The sequence below is a fragment of the Giraffa tippelskirchi genome, chromosome X (genome assembly GCF_054371585.1).
Source record: "Giraffa tippelskirchi isolate mGirTip1 chromosome X, T2T-mGirTip1v1.2.pri, whole genome shotgun sequence".
Taxonomy (NCBI): Eukaryota; Metazoa; Chordata; class Mammalia; order Artiodactyla; family Giraffidae; genus Giraffa; species Giraffa tippelskirchi.
The window spans coordinates 82,825,558-82,844,685 of record NC_137289.1 but is presented as its reverse complement, the minus strand read 5'-3'; the positions used below and the strand labels follow the sequence as shown (position 1 = coordinate 82,844,685).

General features: G+C 39.5%; 1 protein-coding gene and 1 pseudogene across 16 annotated transcripts in view; one reads left to right on the top strand and one right to left on the bottom strand.

The window, feature by feature from the left end:
* ATRX (ATRX chromatin remodeler) overlaps positions 1-19,128 on the bottom strand; it is a 280,028-nt gene that overhangs the window by 231,037 nt on the left and 29,863 nt on the right. The window lies entirely within an intron of this gene.
* LOC145536479 (alpha-1,2-mannosyltransferase ALG9-like) lies at positions 5,819-15,497 on the top strand (annotated as a pseudogene).

Genomic DNA, 19,128 nt, shown 5'->3' with positions numbered 1-19,128 from the left:
ACAAACAGCACATACAACTCAACAACAACAAAAAAACTACCAATTAAAAAATGGGCAGAAACCCTTAATAGCCATCCTCCAAAGAAGACATACAGATGGTCAAACAGCACATGAAAAGATGTTCAACATCACTAATTATTAGAGAAATGCAAATCAAAACTAAAATGAGGTATCACCTCACACCAGTCAGAATGGCCATCATTAAACGTCTACAAACAATAAATGCTAGAGAGTGTGTGGAGAAAAGGGAACTCCTCTACATTGTTGGTGGGAATGTAAGATGGTGCAACCACTATGGAAAACAATATGGAAGTTCCTCAGAAGATTAAAATTAAAATCACCATATGATCTACCAATCCGACTCCTGAGCATATACCCAGACAAAACTATAATTCAAAGAGATACATGCACCCCTATGTTCATAGCACCACTATTTACAATAGTCAAAACATGGAAACAACCTAAAGGTCCACTGACCCATGAATGAATAAAGAAGACACGGTATATATATATATATACAACAGAACACTATACTTAGCCATAAAAAAGAACAAGCTAATGCCTTTTGCAGCAACATGGATGCAAGTAGAGATTATCTTACAAAGTGAAGTCAGAAAGAGAAAGACAATACCTTATTATATCATTTATATAAGGGATCTAAAATATGGCACAGGGGGCGGTCCTAAGATGGCAGAGGAATAGGATGGGGAGATGATTTTCTCTCCCACAAATTCACCGAAAGAACATTTAGATGCCGAGCAAATTCCACAAAACAACTTCTGAATGCTGGCAGAGGACATCAGACACACAGAAAGGCAGCTCATAGTCTTCGAAAGGAGGTAGGACAAAATATAAAAGATAAAAAGAGAGACAAAGGAGTAGGGACGGAGACCCGTCCCAGGAAGGGAGTCCTAAAAAAGAGAGAAGTTTCCAAACATCAGGAAACACTCTCTCTGGTGGGTCTGTGGCGAGCCTTGGAGGGCAAAATAACCGGGAGGAAAAATAAATAAATAATTAAAACCTGCGGTCTACATACCTAACAGCAAATCCCAGCGGGCGCACAGCCCAAACGCGCGTGCATCCCCAACTAGCAAGCGGGGGCTGGGCAGGGAGGGGCGGGCTGCATTGCTTTGGGTAAGGACTGGGCCTGAATGCCCCAAGGGCAATCTGAGGGAACTAGATTGAGACAGCAACCCAGACCTTGGGACAGCTTTCCCGCCTTAACCTAAGACACCGCCAGGCCCGCTCACAGAACAAAGGACTGAGCAGAGCAAGCTGGCTGCAGACCAGCCCATCCCCTGGAGTAGATAGGCAGGCAAGGGCAGCCAGAGCCAGAAGGGCGGTATCGCGGCCCCAGAGGCATCCTATACCAAACTGCAAACAGACCTCACTGCTAACCAGGACTTCTTGGGACTCTGGAGGGTCGACAGTTGCCGAGAGGGTCACAGCCAGAAATCAGCTCCCCAGGGGAGAGCACGGCACACCTGGGAAACTGTGCCCATTGTACACCCAGAAAACCAAGCAGCTGGGATGGGGGAAGGGAAAAAGGCGCAGCCCCCGACCATACTAGCCAAAAACCTGGTCACTGGAGCTGCTCAGACCTGGGAAGGGCACAAAACCCAGACTCAACCAAGTCTGCGCCTTTGTGAAGTACCCGGGAACGAGAACCTGAGCAGCTTAGACCTGGGAAGTACAGGCAACCACAGGGGCCGCTTCAGACAGTTCCCAGCAGTGCAACCTAGAGCCTGAGCAGTGTAGACTGGGAAAGCACACACGTCGTGAGTGAGGCAAACCCAGTGTGGCCGCAACATTGTGAGCACACGCCAGTGAGATTTGTTGGCAGTGTTCCTCCCTCCCCACAGCACGACTGAACAAGTGAGACTAAAAAAAAAAAGTGACCACCACCGCCCCCCCTTGTGCCAGGGCGGAAATTAGACACTGAAGAGACCAGCAAACAGAAGCAGCTAAAAGAAACAAAGGGAATCACTTTGGAAGTGACAGATGCAACAGCTTAAAACCCTGTAATTACCACCGACTACATAGGAAGGGGCTTAGAGACCTTGAGAAGTATAAGCTGGACCAAGAAACTATCTGAAAATGAACTGACCTCACACTATTCGTAACAGCTCCAGAGCTGGGCATACACACCGAAGAAACCAGAATTGAAAGAGACACGTGTACCCCAATGTTCATTGCAGCACTGTTTATAATAGCCAGGACATGGAAGCAGCCTAGATGCCCATCAGTAGACAAATGAATAAGGAAGCTGTGGTACACATACACAATGGAATATTACTCAGTCATTAAAAAGAATACATTTGAATCAGTTCTAATGAGGTGGATGAAACTGGAGCCTATTATACAGAGTGAAATAAGCCAGAAAGAAAAACACCAATACAGTATACTAACACATATATATGGTATTTAGTAAATCGGTAAAGATAACCCTGTATGCGAGACATCAAAAGAGACACAGATAAATAGAACAGCATTATGGACTCTATGGGAGAGGGCGAGGGTGGGATGATATGGGAGAATGGCATTGAAGCATGTAAATTATCATACGTGAAACGAATTGCCAGTCCAGGTTCGACGCATGATACAGGGTACTTGGGGCTGGTGCACCGGGATGACCCAGAGGGATGGGATGGGAACAGAGGTGGGAGGGGGGTTCTGGAAGGGGAACACATGTACACCCGTGGTAGATTCATGTCAATGTATGGCAAAAACAAATACAATATTGTAAAGTTAAAAAATAGATAAACCAATTTAAAAAAATAATAATAAAATATGGCACAAATGAACCTATCCACAAAACAGAAACAGACTTATAGACACAGCGATCAGACTTCCGGTTGCCAAGGCTGGGGTGGGGGGAGTGAGAAGGATTCACTGGGAACTTGTGGTTGGTAGATGCAAACTATTACATTTAGAATGGATAAACAACAAGATTCTACTGTTTAGCAGAAAGAACTATATCCAATCTCCTGATACTAACCATAATGGAAAAGAATATTTTCAAAACATATATATGGACTCCCTGATGGTGCAGTGCTAAGAATTCACCTTGCAATGCAGGGGACACAGGTTGAATCCCTGGTCAGGGAACTAAGATCCCACATGCCAGGGAGCAACTAAGCCCACACACCAAAACTACTAAGCCCACGTGCTACAGAGCCCATGAGCCACTACTAGAGAATGCATGTGCCACAACTACTGAAGCCTGCACACGCCGGAGGCCACAGGTTACAACCACTGACTCCGTGTTCCACAGCTAAGATTCCACATGCCACAAGGAAATATCCTGCATGACGCAACAAAGATCCCACGTGCTGCAACTAAGACCTCAAGCAGCCAAATTAATTACCTTTTTTAAAACATGTACATATGAGTATAACTGAGTCACTTTGTTGTACAGCAGAGACTGGCACAACATTATAAATCAAATATGTTGTTGTTGTTTAGTCACTAAGTTGTGTCCAACTTTTGTGACCCCATGGACTGTAGCCAGCCAGGCTCCTCTGTCCATGGAATTTCCCAGGCAAGAATACTGGAGTATATTGCCATTTCCTTCTCCAGGGGACCTTCCCAACCCAGGAATTGAACCCACATCTCCTGCATTGGCAGGTGGATTCTTTACCACTGAGTCACCAGGGAAGCCATAAATCAACTATACTTCAATAAGAAAAAAACAGGAACATTCCTTTGGTTAGTAGATAAAGGTATTTTTACAGCTAACAAAAAATAAATAAATAAAGCAATGCAAAAGACAGTACTTTGCTCCATTTCCCTTATAGAAACTTGAAAAAATTGTGAACATTTTCCTTTAAAAGTAAGCAAAATGCATAAAAAAATAAACATGACAGTACAACTTACTAGATGCTATAAAAAGTGTTAAATAGGGCTTCCCTGGTGGCTCAGTGGTGAAGAGCCTGCCTGCCAATGTAGGAGACACAGGTTGGATCCCTAATCTGGGAAGATGCCACATGCCCCAGAGCAGCTACATCTCTGTGCCACAACTATTAAGCCTGTGCTCTAGAGCCCGTACTCCACAACAAGAGAAGCCAAAGCAATGAGAAACCTGAGCACTGACCACAACTAGAGAAAAGCCCAAGCAGCAACAAGGACCTAGCACAGCCAAAAATTAATATAAATAAATAAAATTTTTTAAAAGTGTTAAATGCAATACCTCTTTTTAATCCATCAAATATTCAATGGAAAAATGACTATTCATTGTAGAATAAGATGCTATGAAATATACACTATCATATATGGCCAACAGTAATACAAGGATTTAGAAAACAACTTAGCAATAAGTCTTTGATATTCTCTTGAATAATTCTGCCTCTTTTTTTATCTACACAAATAAAATAATTCTAAAGAAATAACTTTAATCACAAGACATTGATCTATGAGCTATTTACAAGAGTCAAAAAAACTATGAATACTTAAATGTATATTAATGGCTAAACAGTCATGCCTAAGTCATACAATATCATACCAGCCATTAAAATTCCAAAAAGTTCAATTACAATATAAAAAATACTTCATGCTACAATGTTTAACAAAAAAAAAACTGAATATGAACTATAATCACAACTATGTTTCAAAATAAATAAAAATACTGCAAAAAAGTACACTAAAAACATCAATGTTACCTGTATGATAAGATTGTAAGTGATACTTTTTCCTCTACATTTTTGTGATAAAATAAATTCATTGCATTACTCCAAAGTACATGGAGTACTTATAGGTTTTAAATTAAATAGTAATTCACAGTTGACTTTTCACTAATCCAACAGATTTTCCACACTTCATTTACTACAAGTTTACTATTCATTCAAGTATGTGTACTAACTTATGTCCTTATTCAAGTAAAATTATAAGAAGTCCTTTCAACAGCTGGCAAGCATTACCTATGTAAACATATAAAATAAAGCCTAATTTTCTATAAACTTTGTATGCCTTGATTTTACTCTCAAACGTGATAAAGGTCCAAACAGGTTGCTACTATGACAATGAATACCAATCACTGGAAAATCAAACGTTAGGATAAATGGTGGAATTTTTCTTAGCCCACACTGTCTCGGGTTTCCTTACATAACCATGACAAATTTTAACATCCATTTTATACACACTGGCCTGATTTAAACTTCATGAAAGTTTTATTACAGGGAACCAAGGTTCAGAAAGGTGCTTATGCCTGTACAGTAAGGGGCTGTGCCTGGACCAGTCTTCCAGCCAGGAGGGCCCACAGCCTCTTCACCCTGCTCCTTCTGCACTACCAGGGTGAGTGGATGGATGTTGGATCTTCACCAGACTTAAACAGATGCCCCAGCTCAGGTCTCCCTTTGCTAGTGAAGAAACCCTAGAGTGCAGGTCATATGGGAATAAAGCAGGACAAGTCTGGGTACCAGAAGGATCTACTGCTTTCAAGTATCTGCTCTCAGCAAGGTTATGTGCTGCTCTCCAGAGCAACATCTCTGACTGTGATGAAACACTCAACTACTGGGAACCAACACACTACCTCATCTATGGGAAGGGTTTTCAGGCTTGGGAATATTCCCCAGCTTAAGATTCTTATTGAAGAAGGAAATGGAAACCCACTCCCGTACTCTTGCCTGGAAAATCCCATGGACAGAGGAACCTGGTAGGCTACAGTCCATGGGGTTACAAAGAGTCGGACATAACTGAGTGATTTCACTTCAAGATTCTTGTATTTTACATTTTATAATGTCTACTAGCTTCTGTGAGCTATATATGTGAACTTTACTTTTACAACGCTGTGTGTAATAAGTTTGGGATGCATGTGCGTCAAATGTTAGCCTTCTCGGTTCTCAGCACTGACATGTTTTGCTCATTATCAGCATTCCTTCCTAGAAGTTTCTGTTTGTACACTACCTTGATAGTTATGACTGGCTGGTATATGGACAAACTTCCATTAATATAATTGGATTAGCAGCTGGGGCTATCTTAGGCTGGCCATTCAGTGTAGCTCTTGGTTTACCTGTTGCCTCTGATTTGCTGGTCATGAAACAGGTTGGAAGAGTTTCTTTCATTGGTTGCTGGTTGCCCTAATGCTCTTTCTGGTGACTGTGGTAGTCACTGACAGCTACTATTACAGAGTGTTGGTGACTGCACCACTCAACACTGTTTTGTATAATGTCTTTACTCTTCATGGACCTGATCTTTATGGTACAGAATCCTGGTCTTTTTATTTAATTAATGAATTTCTGAATTTTAGTGTAGTCTTTGTTCACTGACTTTTTTTATAGAATACCTACTGCAGAGATTGCATGATCAGAATTTAGGCCACCAACACTGGCTTACCTGGTGGATTAGACAGTAAAGAATCCACCTATAATACAGGAGACACAGATGACATGGGTTCAATCCCTGGGTTGGGAAGATCTCCTGGAGAAGGACATGGCAATCCACTCTAGTATTCTTGCCTGAAAAATCCCATGGACAGAGGAGCCTGGCGAGCTAGAGTCCATGGGGTTGCAATGTCAGACACGACTATGCAACTTAAGACTTAGTTCCAATGTATATTTCATTTACAATTTTCTTCATCCAGCCTGATAAAGAAGAGTTCTTTTCCCTGTATATCCATTTATATGTCTCTATGGTGCTGTGGCACTTTTTGCACTTCCGAAATGTTACCACTTTGTGGTTCAGCAATAATGCCTGGAGCATGATACTGTTTGACATTAAATTGGTTGGTGTTAGGAACACTCTTCCTGTTTAGAATCTTAACTTCTCCCTGCTCTGTGGCACTGTTCAGAGGGTATCATGGGCCCCTTGATTTGTATCCAGAATTTTACTAAACTGCCACAGACCCAACCAACCACAGTGTCCCAGAAGGCCAACCTGTTAATGTCTGTATAGGAAAAAAATGGTATAGATTTCCCAGCAGCTTCCTTCTGCCCCATAACTGGCAGCTTCAGTTCATTCCATCAGAGTTCAGAGGCCAGTTACCAAAACCTTTTGCAGAGGGAACATTGGCCTACAGATTGTTCCTACTGACATGAATGACCAGAACCTAGAGGAGCCATCCAGATACACTGACATCAGTAAATGCTAGTGGATTTGGACACCATGAGAGTAACAAACTAGGAGCCAAAATATTCGTCCAATAGAGAAGAATGGGTCAACTTGTCCTACAGACCATTCCTTGATGCTTCCAGATCTTCAAAGTTCTGTCTCTTCCTATCGGATCAGTATACAGTGAATGCAAACTACACCATCTTCAAACCCCATAAAGCAAAACAAACCAAAGAAAAGTGGAGGTTAGCACCATGCCTATGGCCCCAAAGGATAATCATCCTGTTAACTGATGATTCTACAGACAGGACTCTCTCCAGGTCATTGCTTTTAACATTTGTAAAAAAGTCTCTCTGATACAAAAAAAAAAAAGACACTTATGTGATAAATGCAGTAAGGGAGTTAAATAATTTGCACTTGTAATGGAAAATCAGGAATTCTATCTCTAATCAAAGCCCACCCTATACTGCATTCCTTAAGAGAAGTGAAGGCATAGTGACTAATTAATTTAATGAATAGGAAAAGTAGTTATGCTACTAGATAATTCACAAAACTCAGAATATTTCAAAGGACTAAGGATAAACTAAGATGTCCACAAAAGTATTGATACCTTCAATTACTATAGCATACTTTTCCAAAATTTTTCATCTTTGTTCATTGTTTTATTATTTTGCATATATTCATTAACTTTTCATTTAATTTTTAATAAAAACACCATGCATACATTAAATTACCTAAGTTCTCTAGTTTTACTATGCATGATTAATCTCCTGAGCTTACCATACTATCCTTATTTGGATGCAGCAGCAATTAAACATAAGGTGCTAACAGTAAGAAAAACAAATCATTTTGAACTCAATTTCTAGAACTTCCAACTGAAATTGGAACCTGATTTTCACAAAGACCAAGCCCTGAAAGATGTTACACAAGCATTCCAAACAAAGGAGAGCATCCGGAAAAGCCACAGACAGTTACATTATTTCACATGGGTTCATTTATTTTAAAAAGCCAAAAACAAACAGAAAAGAACCAGTGAGCTACAAAAAGGAAGCAGCTTAGAAGTCTCACTACTATGCTCACAACAAGAAAAAAGATAAATTGAAAATCAATAAGTTTTCTTAGATCCATTAGAAAACTGAGGTCACAGGTTGCTGTTGTTTAGTTGCTAAGTTGTGTCTCTTTTGCAACCACATGGACTGTGGCCCACCAGGCTCCTCTGTCCATGGAATTTTCCAGCAAGAATACTGGAGTGGGTTGCCATTTCCTTTCCCAGAAGATCTTCCCAACTCGAGGATTAAATCTGTGTCTTGTGCATTGGCAGGCAGATTCTCTACTGCTGAGCCACCAGGGAAGCCCAAGGACACAGAACAAATCAACAAAAAAGAAAAAAAAAATGGAAAACAGGCAGATACAGAAAATCACATTTTATATGAAGTGAGAACACTTCAACAGTAACTGATGAATTACTGGAGGCCAAAAAGGATTAGCCTGAGAGTTAAAAAAAAATCCTGGGTTCCCAGTTGGAATGGGAGGCACACTTTCCTGGGTTTTACCTACAGGAGTCCCAAAAGGTTTTCAGGTTTTCATGAGAAAGATCTGAGGGGAAAAAATCCTATTGCACCTTAAGTAGAAGGAGGGGAAAGTAACCATATTAAAATACACCCAGAACATTCTCTTTTTAACAAAGTCATGCTCTCAAGGTAAACTACAACATAGCATTCTCTACCTGGAGGAAGAGCAATTAGACAACCTCAGCCTCCTCTAGCTTTCCTACCTCACCTAAGCAGGGAGGGGAAAGGCTAAGAAACATTTCTGAAGGTCACAGCCCAGGGACAAGGGCCTATTAAAAAAAAAAAAAAAAAACGTGATTCATAAGATCACTTTCCCTCTCCAATTCCTGGGATCCAATATAATAAAATAGAATTACAAATGGAAAAGCAATAAGATACAAATTCTGTTTAAGAAGGAATTCTTAAGAATACCCAAAGACAAAAGGGAATAAAAAAAAAACTAAAACACGGAAACTAGAAGAAATAAAGGCTCTGGCACAAACAGCTACAGCAAACTTTAAACACAGCCCCATTCCTTGCCATGTTAACATAAAAGCTCTCACTAAAAGCCTGACTACCTCATTTCTTATTACATACAACTTTCAAAAAATTACAAGTCCTACTAAAAGGCAAGAAAAAAACACAATCTAAAGACACAAGCAGCAAAGACACAAAGAAAGCATTAGAACCAGACTCAGAGAAGACACAGAGTTTTGGAATTATCAGATAGGTAAATTTTAAATAACTATAACTAAGACAATAAGGATTCTTAAGGGATAAAGTGAGCAGCTTGCAAGAATAGATGTGTAATGTAAGCAGAGATGAAAACTCAAATAAATAAAAGAAAATGCTACAAAATCCAACACGCTATAAAAGAAAGAATGCCTTTGATGGACAAAGCTAATGAAAGAATCAATGAGACTGAAGAGGAAAGAATCAGTGAGGATAATATGTCAATATAAACCTTTTGAACTGAAATGCAAAGAGAAAAAATAATAAAAGGGAACAGAAAAACTAATAACTGTAGGACAATTACAAAAGTTGTAACATAAACGTAATTGAAATACAGAAGAGAAGAATGAAAATAGCAGAAGAAATGTTTGAAATAAAAGAATGGTGGAAAAGCTTCCAAAATTAATGACAGATACCAGAGAAGAAGGATATCAAGCAGTGTAAACACTAAATATCTACATCTAGTTTTCTCATAGGCAAATAGCAGAAAAACAAAGCCAAAGAGAAAAATTTTTTAAAAAGCCAGGAAAAAAAAATTATCTATAGAAGATCAAGGATAAGAATTTGATCTTACGTGTTCTCCGAAACCATGCAAGCAGGAAGAAAGTAGAATGAAATACTTCAAGTGTTTGGGAATAATAACCTCACCAAGCTAGAATAATGTATCCAGTAAAATGATTCTTCAAAAGTAAAAGAAAAATACACTTTCTCAAAAAAAAAAAAAAACAGAAGGCATTTGTTGACAGTAGCTTTTCCCTGCAAGAAATGTTGAAAGAAGTTCTCCAGAGACAAAGAAAATTATACAGGTCAGAAACACACACCTACAAAAAGAAAGGAAGAGCATTAGAGAAGAAATAAGTGAAGATAAAACAACATCTTTCATGTTTCTTCTCCTTAACTGACCTAATAGTCAACTGTCTAAACTAGTAATACCAAAAAATGCATTGGGTGATTATAACTTATGGATATGAAGAGGAATTGGGAATATTGTTATAAGATATCTATACTACTTTTGAAGGGGTATGCATGTGTGCTACGTCACTTTAGTCATATCCGACTCTTTGTGACCCTATGAACTGTAGCCCGCCAGGCTCCTCCGTCCATTAGATTCTCTACACAAGAATACTGGAGTAGGTTGCCATGCCCTTCTCATGAAGTGGTATAGTGTTATTTAAAAATGGACTTAGACTAGTTATAAATGTATATTGCAAACTATAAGGCAATCAGTAAAAACATATAAAGAAGTATAATTTATAAGAGGAAAGAAAATGAAATCATATAAATGTTCAATTAAAACCAAAGGCTAAAAACGAAGATAAAAAAGAAAACAAGTACAATGAACAAAGTTATAAAAATGGCAGGTATTAAACCAACTATATCAAAATTCACGTTAAATGTGAATGATCTTAATTCAGCAACTAAGAGTCAGAGAATGTCAAGAACATGAGGTGGATATACTCAGATGTCAGAGTTGACTAAACCAAGACCCATATATATGTTGTCTTTATATATATTTAAAGATACCACTTTAAAGACATTGACTATAAATAAAGGGAAGCCAAGGGAAAAAGTTACTCTTTATAGGGTATAGAGGTTCAGTTTTGCAAAATGAAAAAGTTCTGGAGATTGGCTGCACAACAATCTAAAAGTGGCAAAAATGTACATAACACTACTGAAATGTAAACTTTAAAAGGGTTTATGTTAGGTGTATTTTATCGCATATTTTAAAAAAGTAAATGGATGTCTATACAAGTCCTTGGTACACTTTCTATTTGAGTTGTGTTTTTGCTGCTGAGATGTAAAATTTCTTTACCTATTCTGGAAATTAAATCATTGTCAGATAAATGATTTCCAAACATTTTTTCTGTGGGTTGTCTTCTCATTTTGGAGACTGTGATTTAACATGCAAACTTATTTTAATGAGGTCCACGTTATCTATTTTTCTTTTGTTGCCTCAGTTTTTTGCATCTTATTTAGAAACCACGGACAAGCTCTATAGAGTCAGCAAAAACAACACAGGGAGCTGCCTGTGGCTCAGATCATCAACTCCTTACTGCGAAATTCAGACTTAAATTGAAGAAAGTGGGGAAAACTATTAGACCATTCAAGTATGACCTAAATCAAATCCCTTATGACTATACAGTGGAAGTGAGAAATAGATTTAAGGGACTAGATCTGATAGACAGAGTGCCTAATGAACTATGGACAGAGATTCCTCATACTGTACAGGCGACAGGAATCAAGACCATCCCCAAGAAAAAGAAATGTAAGAAAGCAAAATGGCTGTCTGAGGAGGCCTTACAAATAGCTGTGAAAGAAGGGAAGCCAAAAGCAAAGGAGAAAAGGAAAGATATACTCATTTGAATGCAGAGATCCAAAGAATAGCAAGGAGAGATAAGAAAGCCTTCCTCAGCGATCAATGCAAAGAAATAGAGGAAAACAATAGAATCAGAAAGACTAGGTATCTCTTCAGGAAAATTAGAGATACCAAGGGAACATTTCATGCAAAGATGGGGTCAATAAAGGACAGAAATGGTATGGACCTAACAGAAGCGGAGAAGGCAATGGCACCCTACTACAGTACTCTTGCCTGGGAAATCCCGTGGACAGAGGAGCCTGGTAGGCTGCAGCCCATGGGGTCGCGAAGAGTCGGACACAACTGAGTGACTTCACTTTCACTTTTCCCTTTCATGTACTGGAGAAGGAAATGGCAACCCACTCCAGTATTCTTGCCTGGAGAATCCCAGGGATGGCAGAGCCTGGTGGGCTGCCGTCTATGGGGTCCAACAGAGTCAGACATGACTGAAGCGACTTAGCAGCAGCAGCAACAAAAACAGAAGATATTTAGAAGAGGTGGCAAGAATACATAGAAGAACTGTACAAAAAAGATCCTCATGACCCAGATAATCACGATGGTGTGATCACTGACATTCATCTAGAGCCAGACATCCTGGAAAGAGAAGTCAAGTGGGCCTTAGCTGCAAACAAAGCTAGTGGAGGTGATGGAATTCCAGTTGAGCTATTTCAAATCTTAAAAGATGATGCTGTGAAAATGCTGCACTCTATATGCCAGCAAATTTGGAAAACTAAGCAGTGGCCACAGGACTGGAAAAGGTCAGTTTTCATTTCAATCCCAAAGAAAGGCAATGCCAAAGAATGTTCAAAAACCACACAACTGCACTCATCTCACACGCTATCAAAGTAATGCTCAAAATTCTCCAAGTCAGGCTTTAACAGTACATGGACCGTGAACTTCCTGATGTTCAAGCCGGATTTAGCAAAGGCAGAGGACCAGAAATCAAATTGCCAACATCCGTTGGACCATCAAAAAAGCAAGGGAGTTTCAGAAAAACATCTATCTCCACTTTATTGACTATGCCAAAGCCTTTGACTATGTGGATCACAATAAACTGTGGAAAATTCTGAAGGAGATGGGAATACCAGACCACCTGATCTGACTCTGGAGAAACCCGTATGCAGGTCAAGAAGCAACAGTTAGAACTGGACATGGAACAACAGACTGGTTCCAAATAGGAAAAGGAGTACATCAAGGCTGTATATTGTCACCTTGCTTATTTAACTTATATGCAGAGTACATCATGAGAAACGCTGGGCTGGAGAAAGCACAAGTGGGAATCAAGACTGCCGGGAAAATATCAATAACCTCAGATATGCAGATGACACCAGCTTCATGGTAGAAAGCGAAGAAGAACTGAAGAGCCTCTTGATGAAAGTGAAAGAGGAGAATAAAAAAGTTGGCTTAAAGCTCAACATTCAGAAAACTAAGATCACAGCATCTGGTCCCATCACTTCATGGCAAATAGATGGAGAAACAGTGGAAAAAATGGCTGACTTTATTTTTGGGGCTCTAAAATCACTGCAGCCATGAAATTAAAAGACGCTTACTCCTTGGAAGGAAAGTTATGACCCACCTAGACAGCATATTAAAAAGCAGAGACATTACTTTGTCCACAAAAGTCCGTCTAGTCAAGGCTATGGTTTTTCCAGTGGTCATGTATGGATATGAGAGTTCGACTATAAAGAAAGCTGAGTGCTGAAGAATTGATGCTTTTGAACTGTGGTGTTGGAGAAGACTCTTGAGAGTCCCTTGGACTGCAAGGAGATCCAACCAGTCCATCCTAAAGGAGATCAGTCCTGGGTGTTCATTGGAAGGACTGATGTTGAAGCTGAAACTCCAATACTTTGGCCACCTGATGCGAAGAACTGATTCATTGGAAGAGACCGTGATGCTGGGAAAGATTGAGAGCATGAGGAGAAGGGGACGACAGAGGATGAGACGGTTGGATGGCATCACCGACTCAATGGACATGGGTTTGGGTGGACTCTGGGAGTTCTTGATAGACAGGGAGGCCTGGCGTGCTGCGGTTCACGGGGTCGCAAAGAATTGGACAGGACTGAGCGACTGAACACGACGGAACAGACAAATTCAAGGCCCTTACGTTTTCTAAGAGTTTTACAGTTTTAGCTCTGAAATTTAGGAATTTGATTCATTTTTAGTTGTATATGGTGTAAGGTAACAGTTCAACCTTCTTTCTTTCACATGTGGATATTCAATGGACACAGCACCATTTATTAAAGAGAGTATCAAGATGGGTATAGAGTGTTTTGTTGGGAATGATGGTGTTCTGGGTAGATGGTGGTGGCTGTTACATATTGTCAACGTATTTAATACCACTGAATTGCAAATTTACAAATGGTTAAAATGATAAATATCATAATATCTATATTTTACCACAGTAAAAATAAACACAAGATACTAGTTCACACCCACAAGAATGGGCATCATTTAAAAGATGGTCAATAGGAGGTTATTAGTGAAGATGTGGAAACATTGGAACCCTCATACACTGCTGATGTGAACATAAAACAGGTAAGTACTTTACTATTTGTGAAATAATACAAAATTGAAAAAGTTTTGAGAGCTCCTCAGAAAGTTAAACATACAAAAATTTATATGCAAATGTTCACAGCAGCATGATTCATAATAACCAAAAAACAGAAACCAAATATCCACTAAATAAATGAATATTTTTCAGCAATATTAATGAATAAAGTTCTGAGTCATGCTACAATATGGATATACCTTGAAAATATGCTAAATGAATGAAGCCAGTCATGAAAGATCACATCCTATATGGTTCCTTTCATAGGAAATGTTCAAAATACACAAATCCATAGTGATAGAAAGTAAAATAGTGGTTGAAAAAATCTGGGTTAGGGATATAAGGGAAAATGAGGAGTGACCACTAATTGGAAGAGGATTTCTGTCGAAGTGATGAATATTGTAGTGATGGCTATACAGATCTGATAGTACACTAAAACCACCAAATTGTACTCTTTAAATGAAGGACTGTGGAATGTGATTTATATCAATAAATTTGTTATTTTTTAAAAAGTGACTTGGACACTGAGTTGTTAAGAGATCTTCTGACAGCAACTGCACTAGCATTTAGACCTTTCATGTAATTTTTACCCTGAACAAGAACTACGAAAAAAACTGACTCACAAGAAGTTTTAACATGATCTGAGGATATTAATTCAATTTCTTTAGTTTTAAAAGCAGTGATTAGAAAGTAATCAATCTGTTAATGCTTGAATTTTTCGGTTCAGTACAGATTATAAAACTATGGGATGGAAACAAATTAAAACCTGTCAATTGATGGAAAGATTTTAAGTGATGACTGTGCCACCCTCGGAACCCTAGGCGTCATTCCTGAATCTGTGATTTTGTTAAAGGCTGATGAACCAATTGCAGATTATGCTGCAATGGACGATGTCATGCAAGTGTGTATGCCAAAAGAAGGGTTCAAAGGTACTGGTCTACTTGGACATTAATCTTTTTGAACACTTGCTGACTGCTCAGAAATGACCAGAAGGGAAGAGGAGTTTGACATGTTAGGGCATTAAAGAAAAGGTGGATTTAAGAATTAAACCATTACATGACTCTTCAAAAGGCAGAAAACCATTCAAAAAAGTGACTGTCCCAAAATGCCTTATGTCAAATAAAGCAGATTGCACTGAAGGCCAAAAAAAAAAAACAAACAAACATGATCTGAGGATATTAATTCAATTTCTTTAGTTTTAAAAGCAGTGATTAGAAAGTAATCAATCTGTTAATGCTTGAATTTTTCAGTTCAGTACAGATTATAAAACTATGGGATGGAAACAAATTAAAATAAATCTCTCAACTATACCTTTTTTAAACTGTATCTGTCAAGCTAGATAATTACTTTGGTGCTTTTGAGGCCAAGTAGCAGTGAACAAGAATTGACTATATTCAAAATAAGGTAGAAAAAGCACAAGTTTCCTCTACCCAGGATCTCACACTAGAATATCAAGCCTTTCAAGAAGCTCTGCTTAATGAAAAATTCCACATTTAGTATTAAGAAAAAAATCAAGTGTCCACACTTTACGTCCACACAGAGCACAAGGTTTTACAATACGGTTTTACAACCTATATTCTCTATGATAAGACATTTTTGGTCTTGAATCCAACCTGAATCTTATTATTTTATTATTCTACTTAAAATTAATTTTTTAATAGTAATTTTATATTGGGACACAGGAAGGATCGATGTGTCACACAGTCTGGTAAAAATCTTGTGCCACAAATAAGGAAGTTAAATGCTATCTCCCCTCTTAATTCTTCAGATATTCTTCTCAGTTCAGTTCAGTTGCTCATTTGTGTCCCTCTTTGCCACCCCATGAAACGCAAAACGCCAGGCCTCCCTGTCCATCACCAACTCCCAGTGCCCACCCAAACCCATGTCCATTGAGTCGGTGATGCCATCCAACTATCTCATCCACTGTCATCTCCTTCTCCTCCTGCCCTCAATCTTTCCCAGCATCAGGGTCTCTTCCAATGAGTCAGCTCTTCGCATCAGGTGGCCAAAGTACTGGAGTTTCAGCTTCAACATCAGTCCTTCCAATAAACACCCAGGACTCATTTCCTTTAGGATGGAGTGGTTGGATCTCCCTGCAGTCCAAGGGACTCTCAAGAGTGTTCTCCAACAACACAGTTCAAAAGCATCAATTCTTCGGCACTCAGCTTTCTTTATAGTCCAATTCTCACATCCATACATGACTCTGGAAAAACCACAGCCTTGACTAGATGGACTTTTGTGGACAAAGTAATGTTTCTGCTTTTTAATATGCTGTCTAGGTGGGTCATAACTTTCCTTCCAAGGAGTAAGCATCTTTTAATTTCATTGCTGCAATCACCATCTGCAGTGATTTTGGAGCCCCCAAAAATAAAGTCAGCCACTGTTTCCACTGTTTCCCCATCTATCTGCCATGAAGTGATGGGACCGGATGCCATGATCTTAGTTTTCTGAATGTTGAGCTTTAAGCCAACTTTTTCACTCTCCTCTTTCACTTTCATCAAGAGGCTCTTTAGTTCTTCTTCACTTTCTGCCATAAGGGTGGTGTCATCTGCGTATCTGAGGTTATTGATATTTCTCCGGGCAATCTAGATTCCAGCTTGTGCTTCATCCAGCACAGCGCTACTCATGATGTACTCTGCATATAAGTTAAATAAGCAGGGTGGCAACATACAGCCTTGACATACCCCTTTCCCTACCTGGAACCAGTCCTTTCCCTATCTAGAACCAGTCTGTTGTTCCATGTCCAGTTCTAACTATTGCATTCTGACCTCCATAAAGATTTCTGAAGAGGCAGGCCAGGTCGGAGAGGGCAATGGTACCTCACTCCAGTACTCCTGCCTGGGAAACCCCACAGACGGAGGAGCCTGGTGGGCTGCAGCCCATGGGGTCGCGAAGAGTCGGACACGAGTGAGCGACTTCACTTTCTCTTTTCACTTCCATGCACTGGAGGAAGAAATGGCAACCCACTCCAGTATTCTTGCCTGGAGAATCCCAGGGACGGAGGAGCCTGGTGGGCTGCCATCTATGGGGTCGCACAGAGTTGGACATGACTGACGCAACTTATTAGCAGCAGCAGCAGGCCAGGTGATCTGGTAATCCCATCTCTTTCAGAATTTTCCACAGTTTGTTGTGGTCCACATAGTCAAAGGCTTTGGAGTAGTCAATAAAGCAGAAGCAGATGTTTTTCTGGAACTCTCTTGCTTTTTCGATGATCCAACAGATGTTGACAATTTGAGCTCTGGTTCCTCTGCCTTTTCTAAATCCACCTTGAACATCAGGAAGTTCACGGTCCACGTACTGTTGAAGCCTGGCTTGCAGAATTTTGAACATTATTTTGATAGCGTATGAGATGAGTGCAGTTGTGTGGGCTTTGAACATTCTTTGGCATTGCCCTTCTTCGGGATTGGAATGAAAACTGACCTTTTCCAGTCCTGTGGCCACTGCTGAGTTTTCCAAATTTGCTGGCATATAGAGCACAGCATTTTCACAGCATCATCTTTTAGGATTTGAAATAGCTCAACTGGAATTCCATCACCTCCACTAGCTTTGTTCATAGTGATGCTTCCTAAGACCCACTTGACTTCTCATTCCCGGATGTCTGGCTCTAAGTTGATGATCCCACCATAGGTGATTATCTGGGTTGTGAAGACCTTTTTTGTATAGTTATTCTGTGTATTCTTGCCACTTCTTAATATCTTCTGCTTCTGTTATGTCCATACCATTTCTTTCCTTTATCAAGCCCATCTTTGCATGAAATGTTCCCTTGGTATCTCTAATTTTCTTCAAGCGATCTCTAGTCTTTCCCATTCTATTGTTTTCCTCTATTTCTTTGCACTGATCACTAAGGAAGGCTTTCTTATCTCTCCTTGCTATTCTTTGGAACTCTGCATTCAAATGGGTATATCTTTCCTTTTCTCCTTTGCTTTTTGCTTCTCTTCTTTTCACAGCTATTTGTAAGGACTCCTCAGACAACCATTTTGCCTTTTTACATTTCTTTTTCTTGGGGATGGTCTTGATCACTGCCTTGTTACAATGTCACAAACCTCCACCCATAGTTCTTCTGGCACTCTGTCTATCAGATTAATCCCTTGAATCTATTTCTCACTTCCACTGCATAATCGTAAGGGATTTGATTTAGGTCATACCTGAATGGTCTAGTGGTTTTCCCTACTTTCTTCAATTTAAGTCTGAATTTGGCAATAAGCAGTTCATGATCTGAGCCACAGTCAGCTCCTGGTCTTATTTTTGCTGACTATATAGAGCTTCTCCATCTTTGGCTGCAAAGAATATAATCAATATGATTTCGGTATTGACCATCTGGTGATGTCCATGTGTAGGCTGCTCTTGTGTTGTTGGAAGAGGGTGTTTGCTATGATCAGCGCGTTCTCTTGGCAAAGCTCTACTAGCCTTTACCATGCTTCACTCTGTACTCCAAGGCCAAATTTGCCTGTTACTCCAGGTATTTCTTGACTTTCTAATTTTGCATTCCAGTCCCTTATAATGAAAAGGACATCTTTTTTGGGTGTTACTTCTAGAACATCTTGTAGGTCTTCACAGAACCATTCAACTTCAACTTCTTCAGCATTACTGGTCGGGGGCATAGACTTAGATTACTGTGATATTGAATGGTTTGCCTTGGAAATGAACAGAGATCATTCTGTCGTTTTTGAGACTGCATCCAAGTACTGCATTTTGGACTCCTTTGTTGACTATGATGACTACTCCATTCCTTCTAAGGGATTCTTGCCCACAGTAGTAGATATAAAGTTACTTTACCAAAAAAAGGGAGGCGAACAAAAAATTACTGAAACAGGAAATAACACCGGTATCTCTTTTATATCATCTCACAAAATCATTCAGGCCTCCCAGCAATCTACGGATATAAAAATTAAGTACAT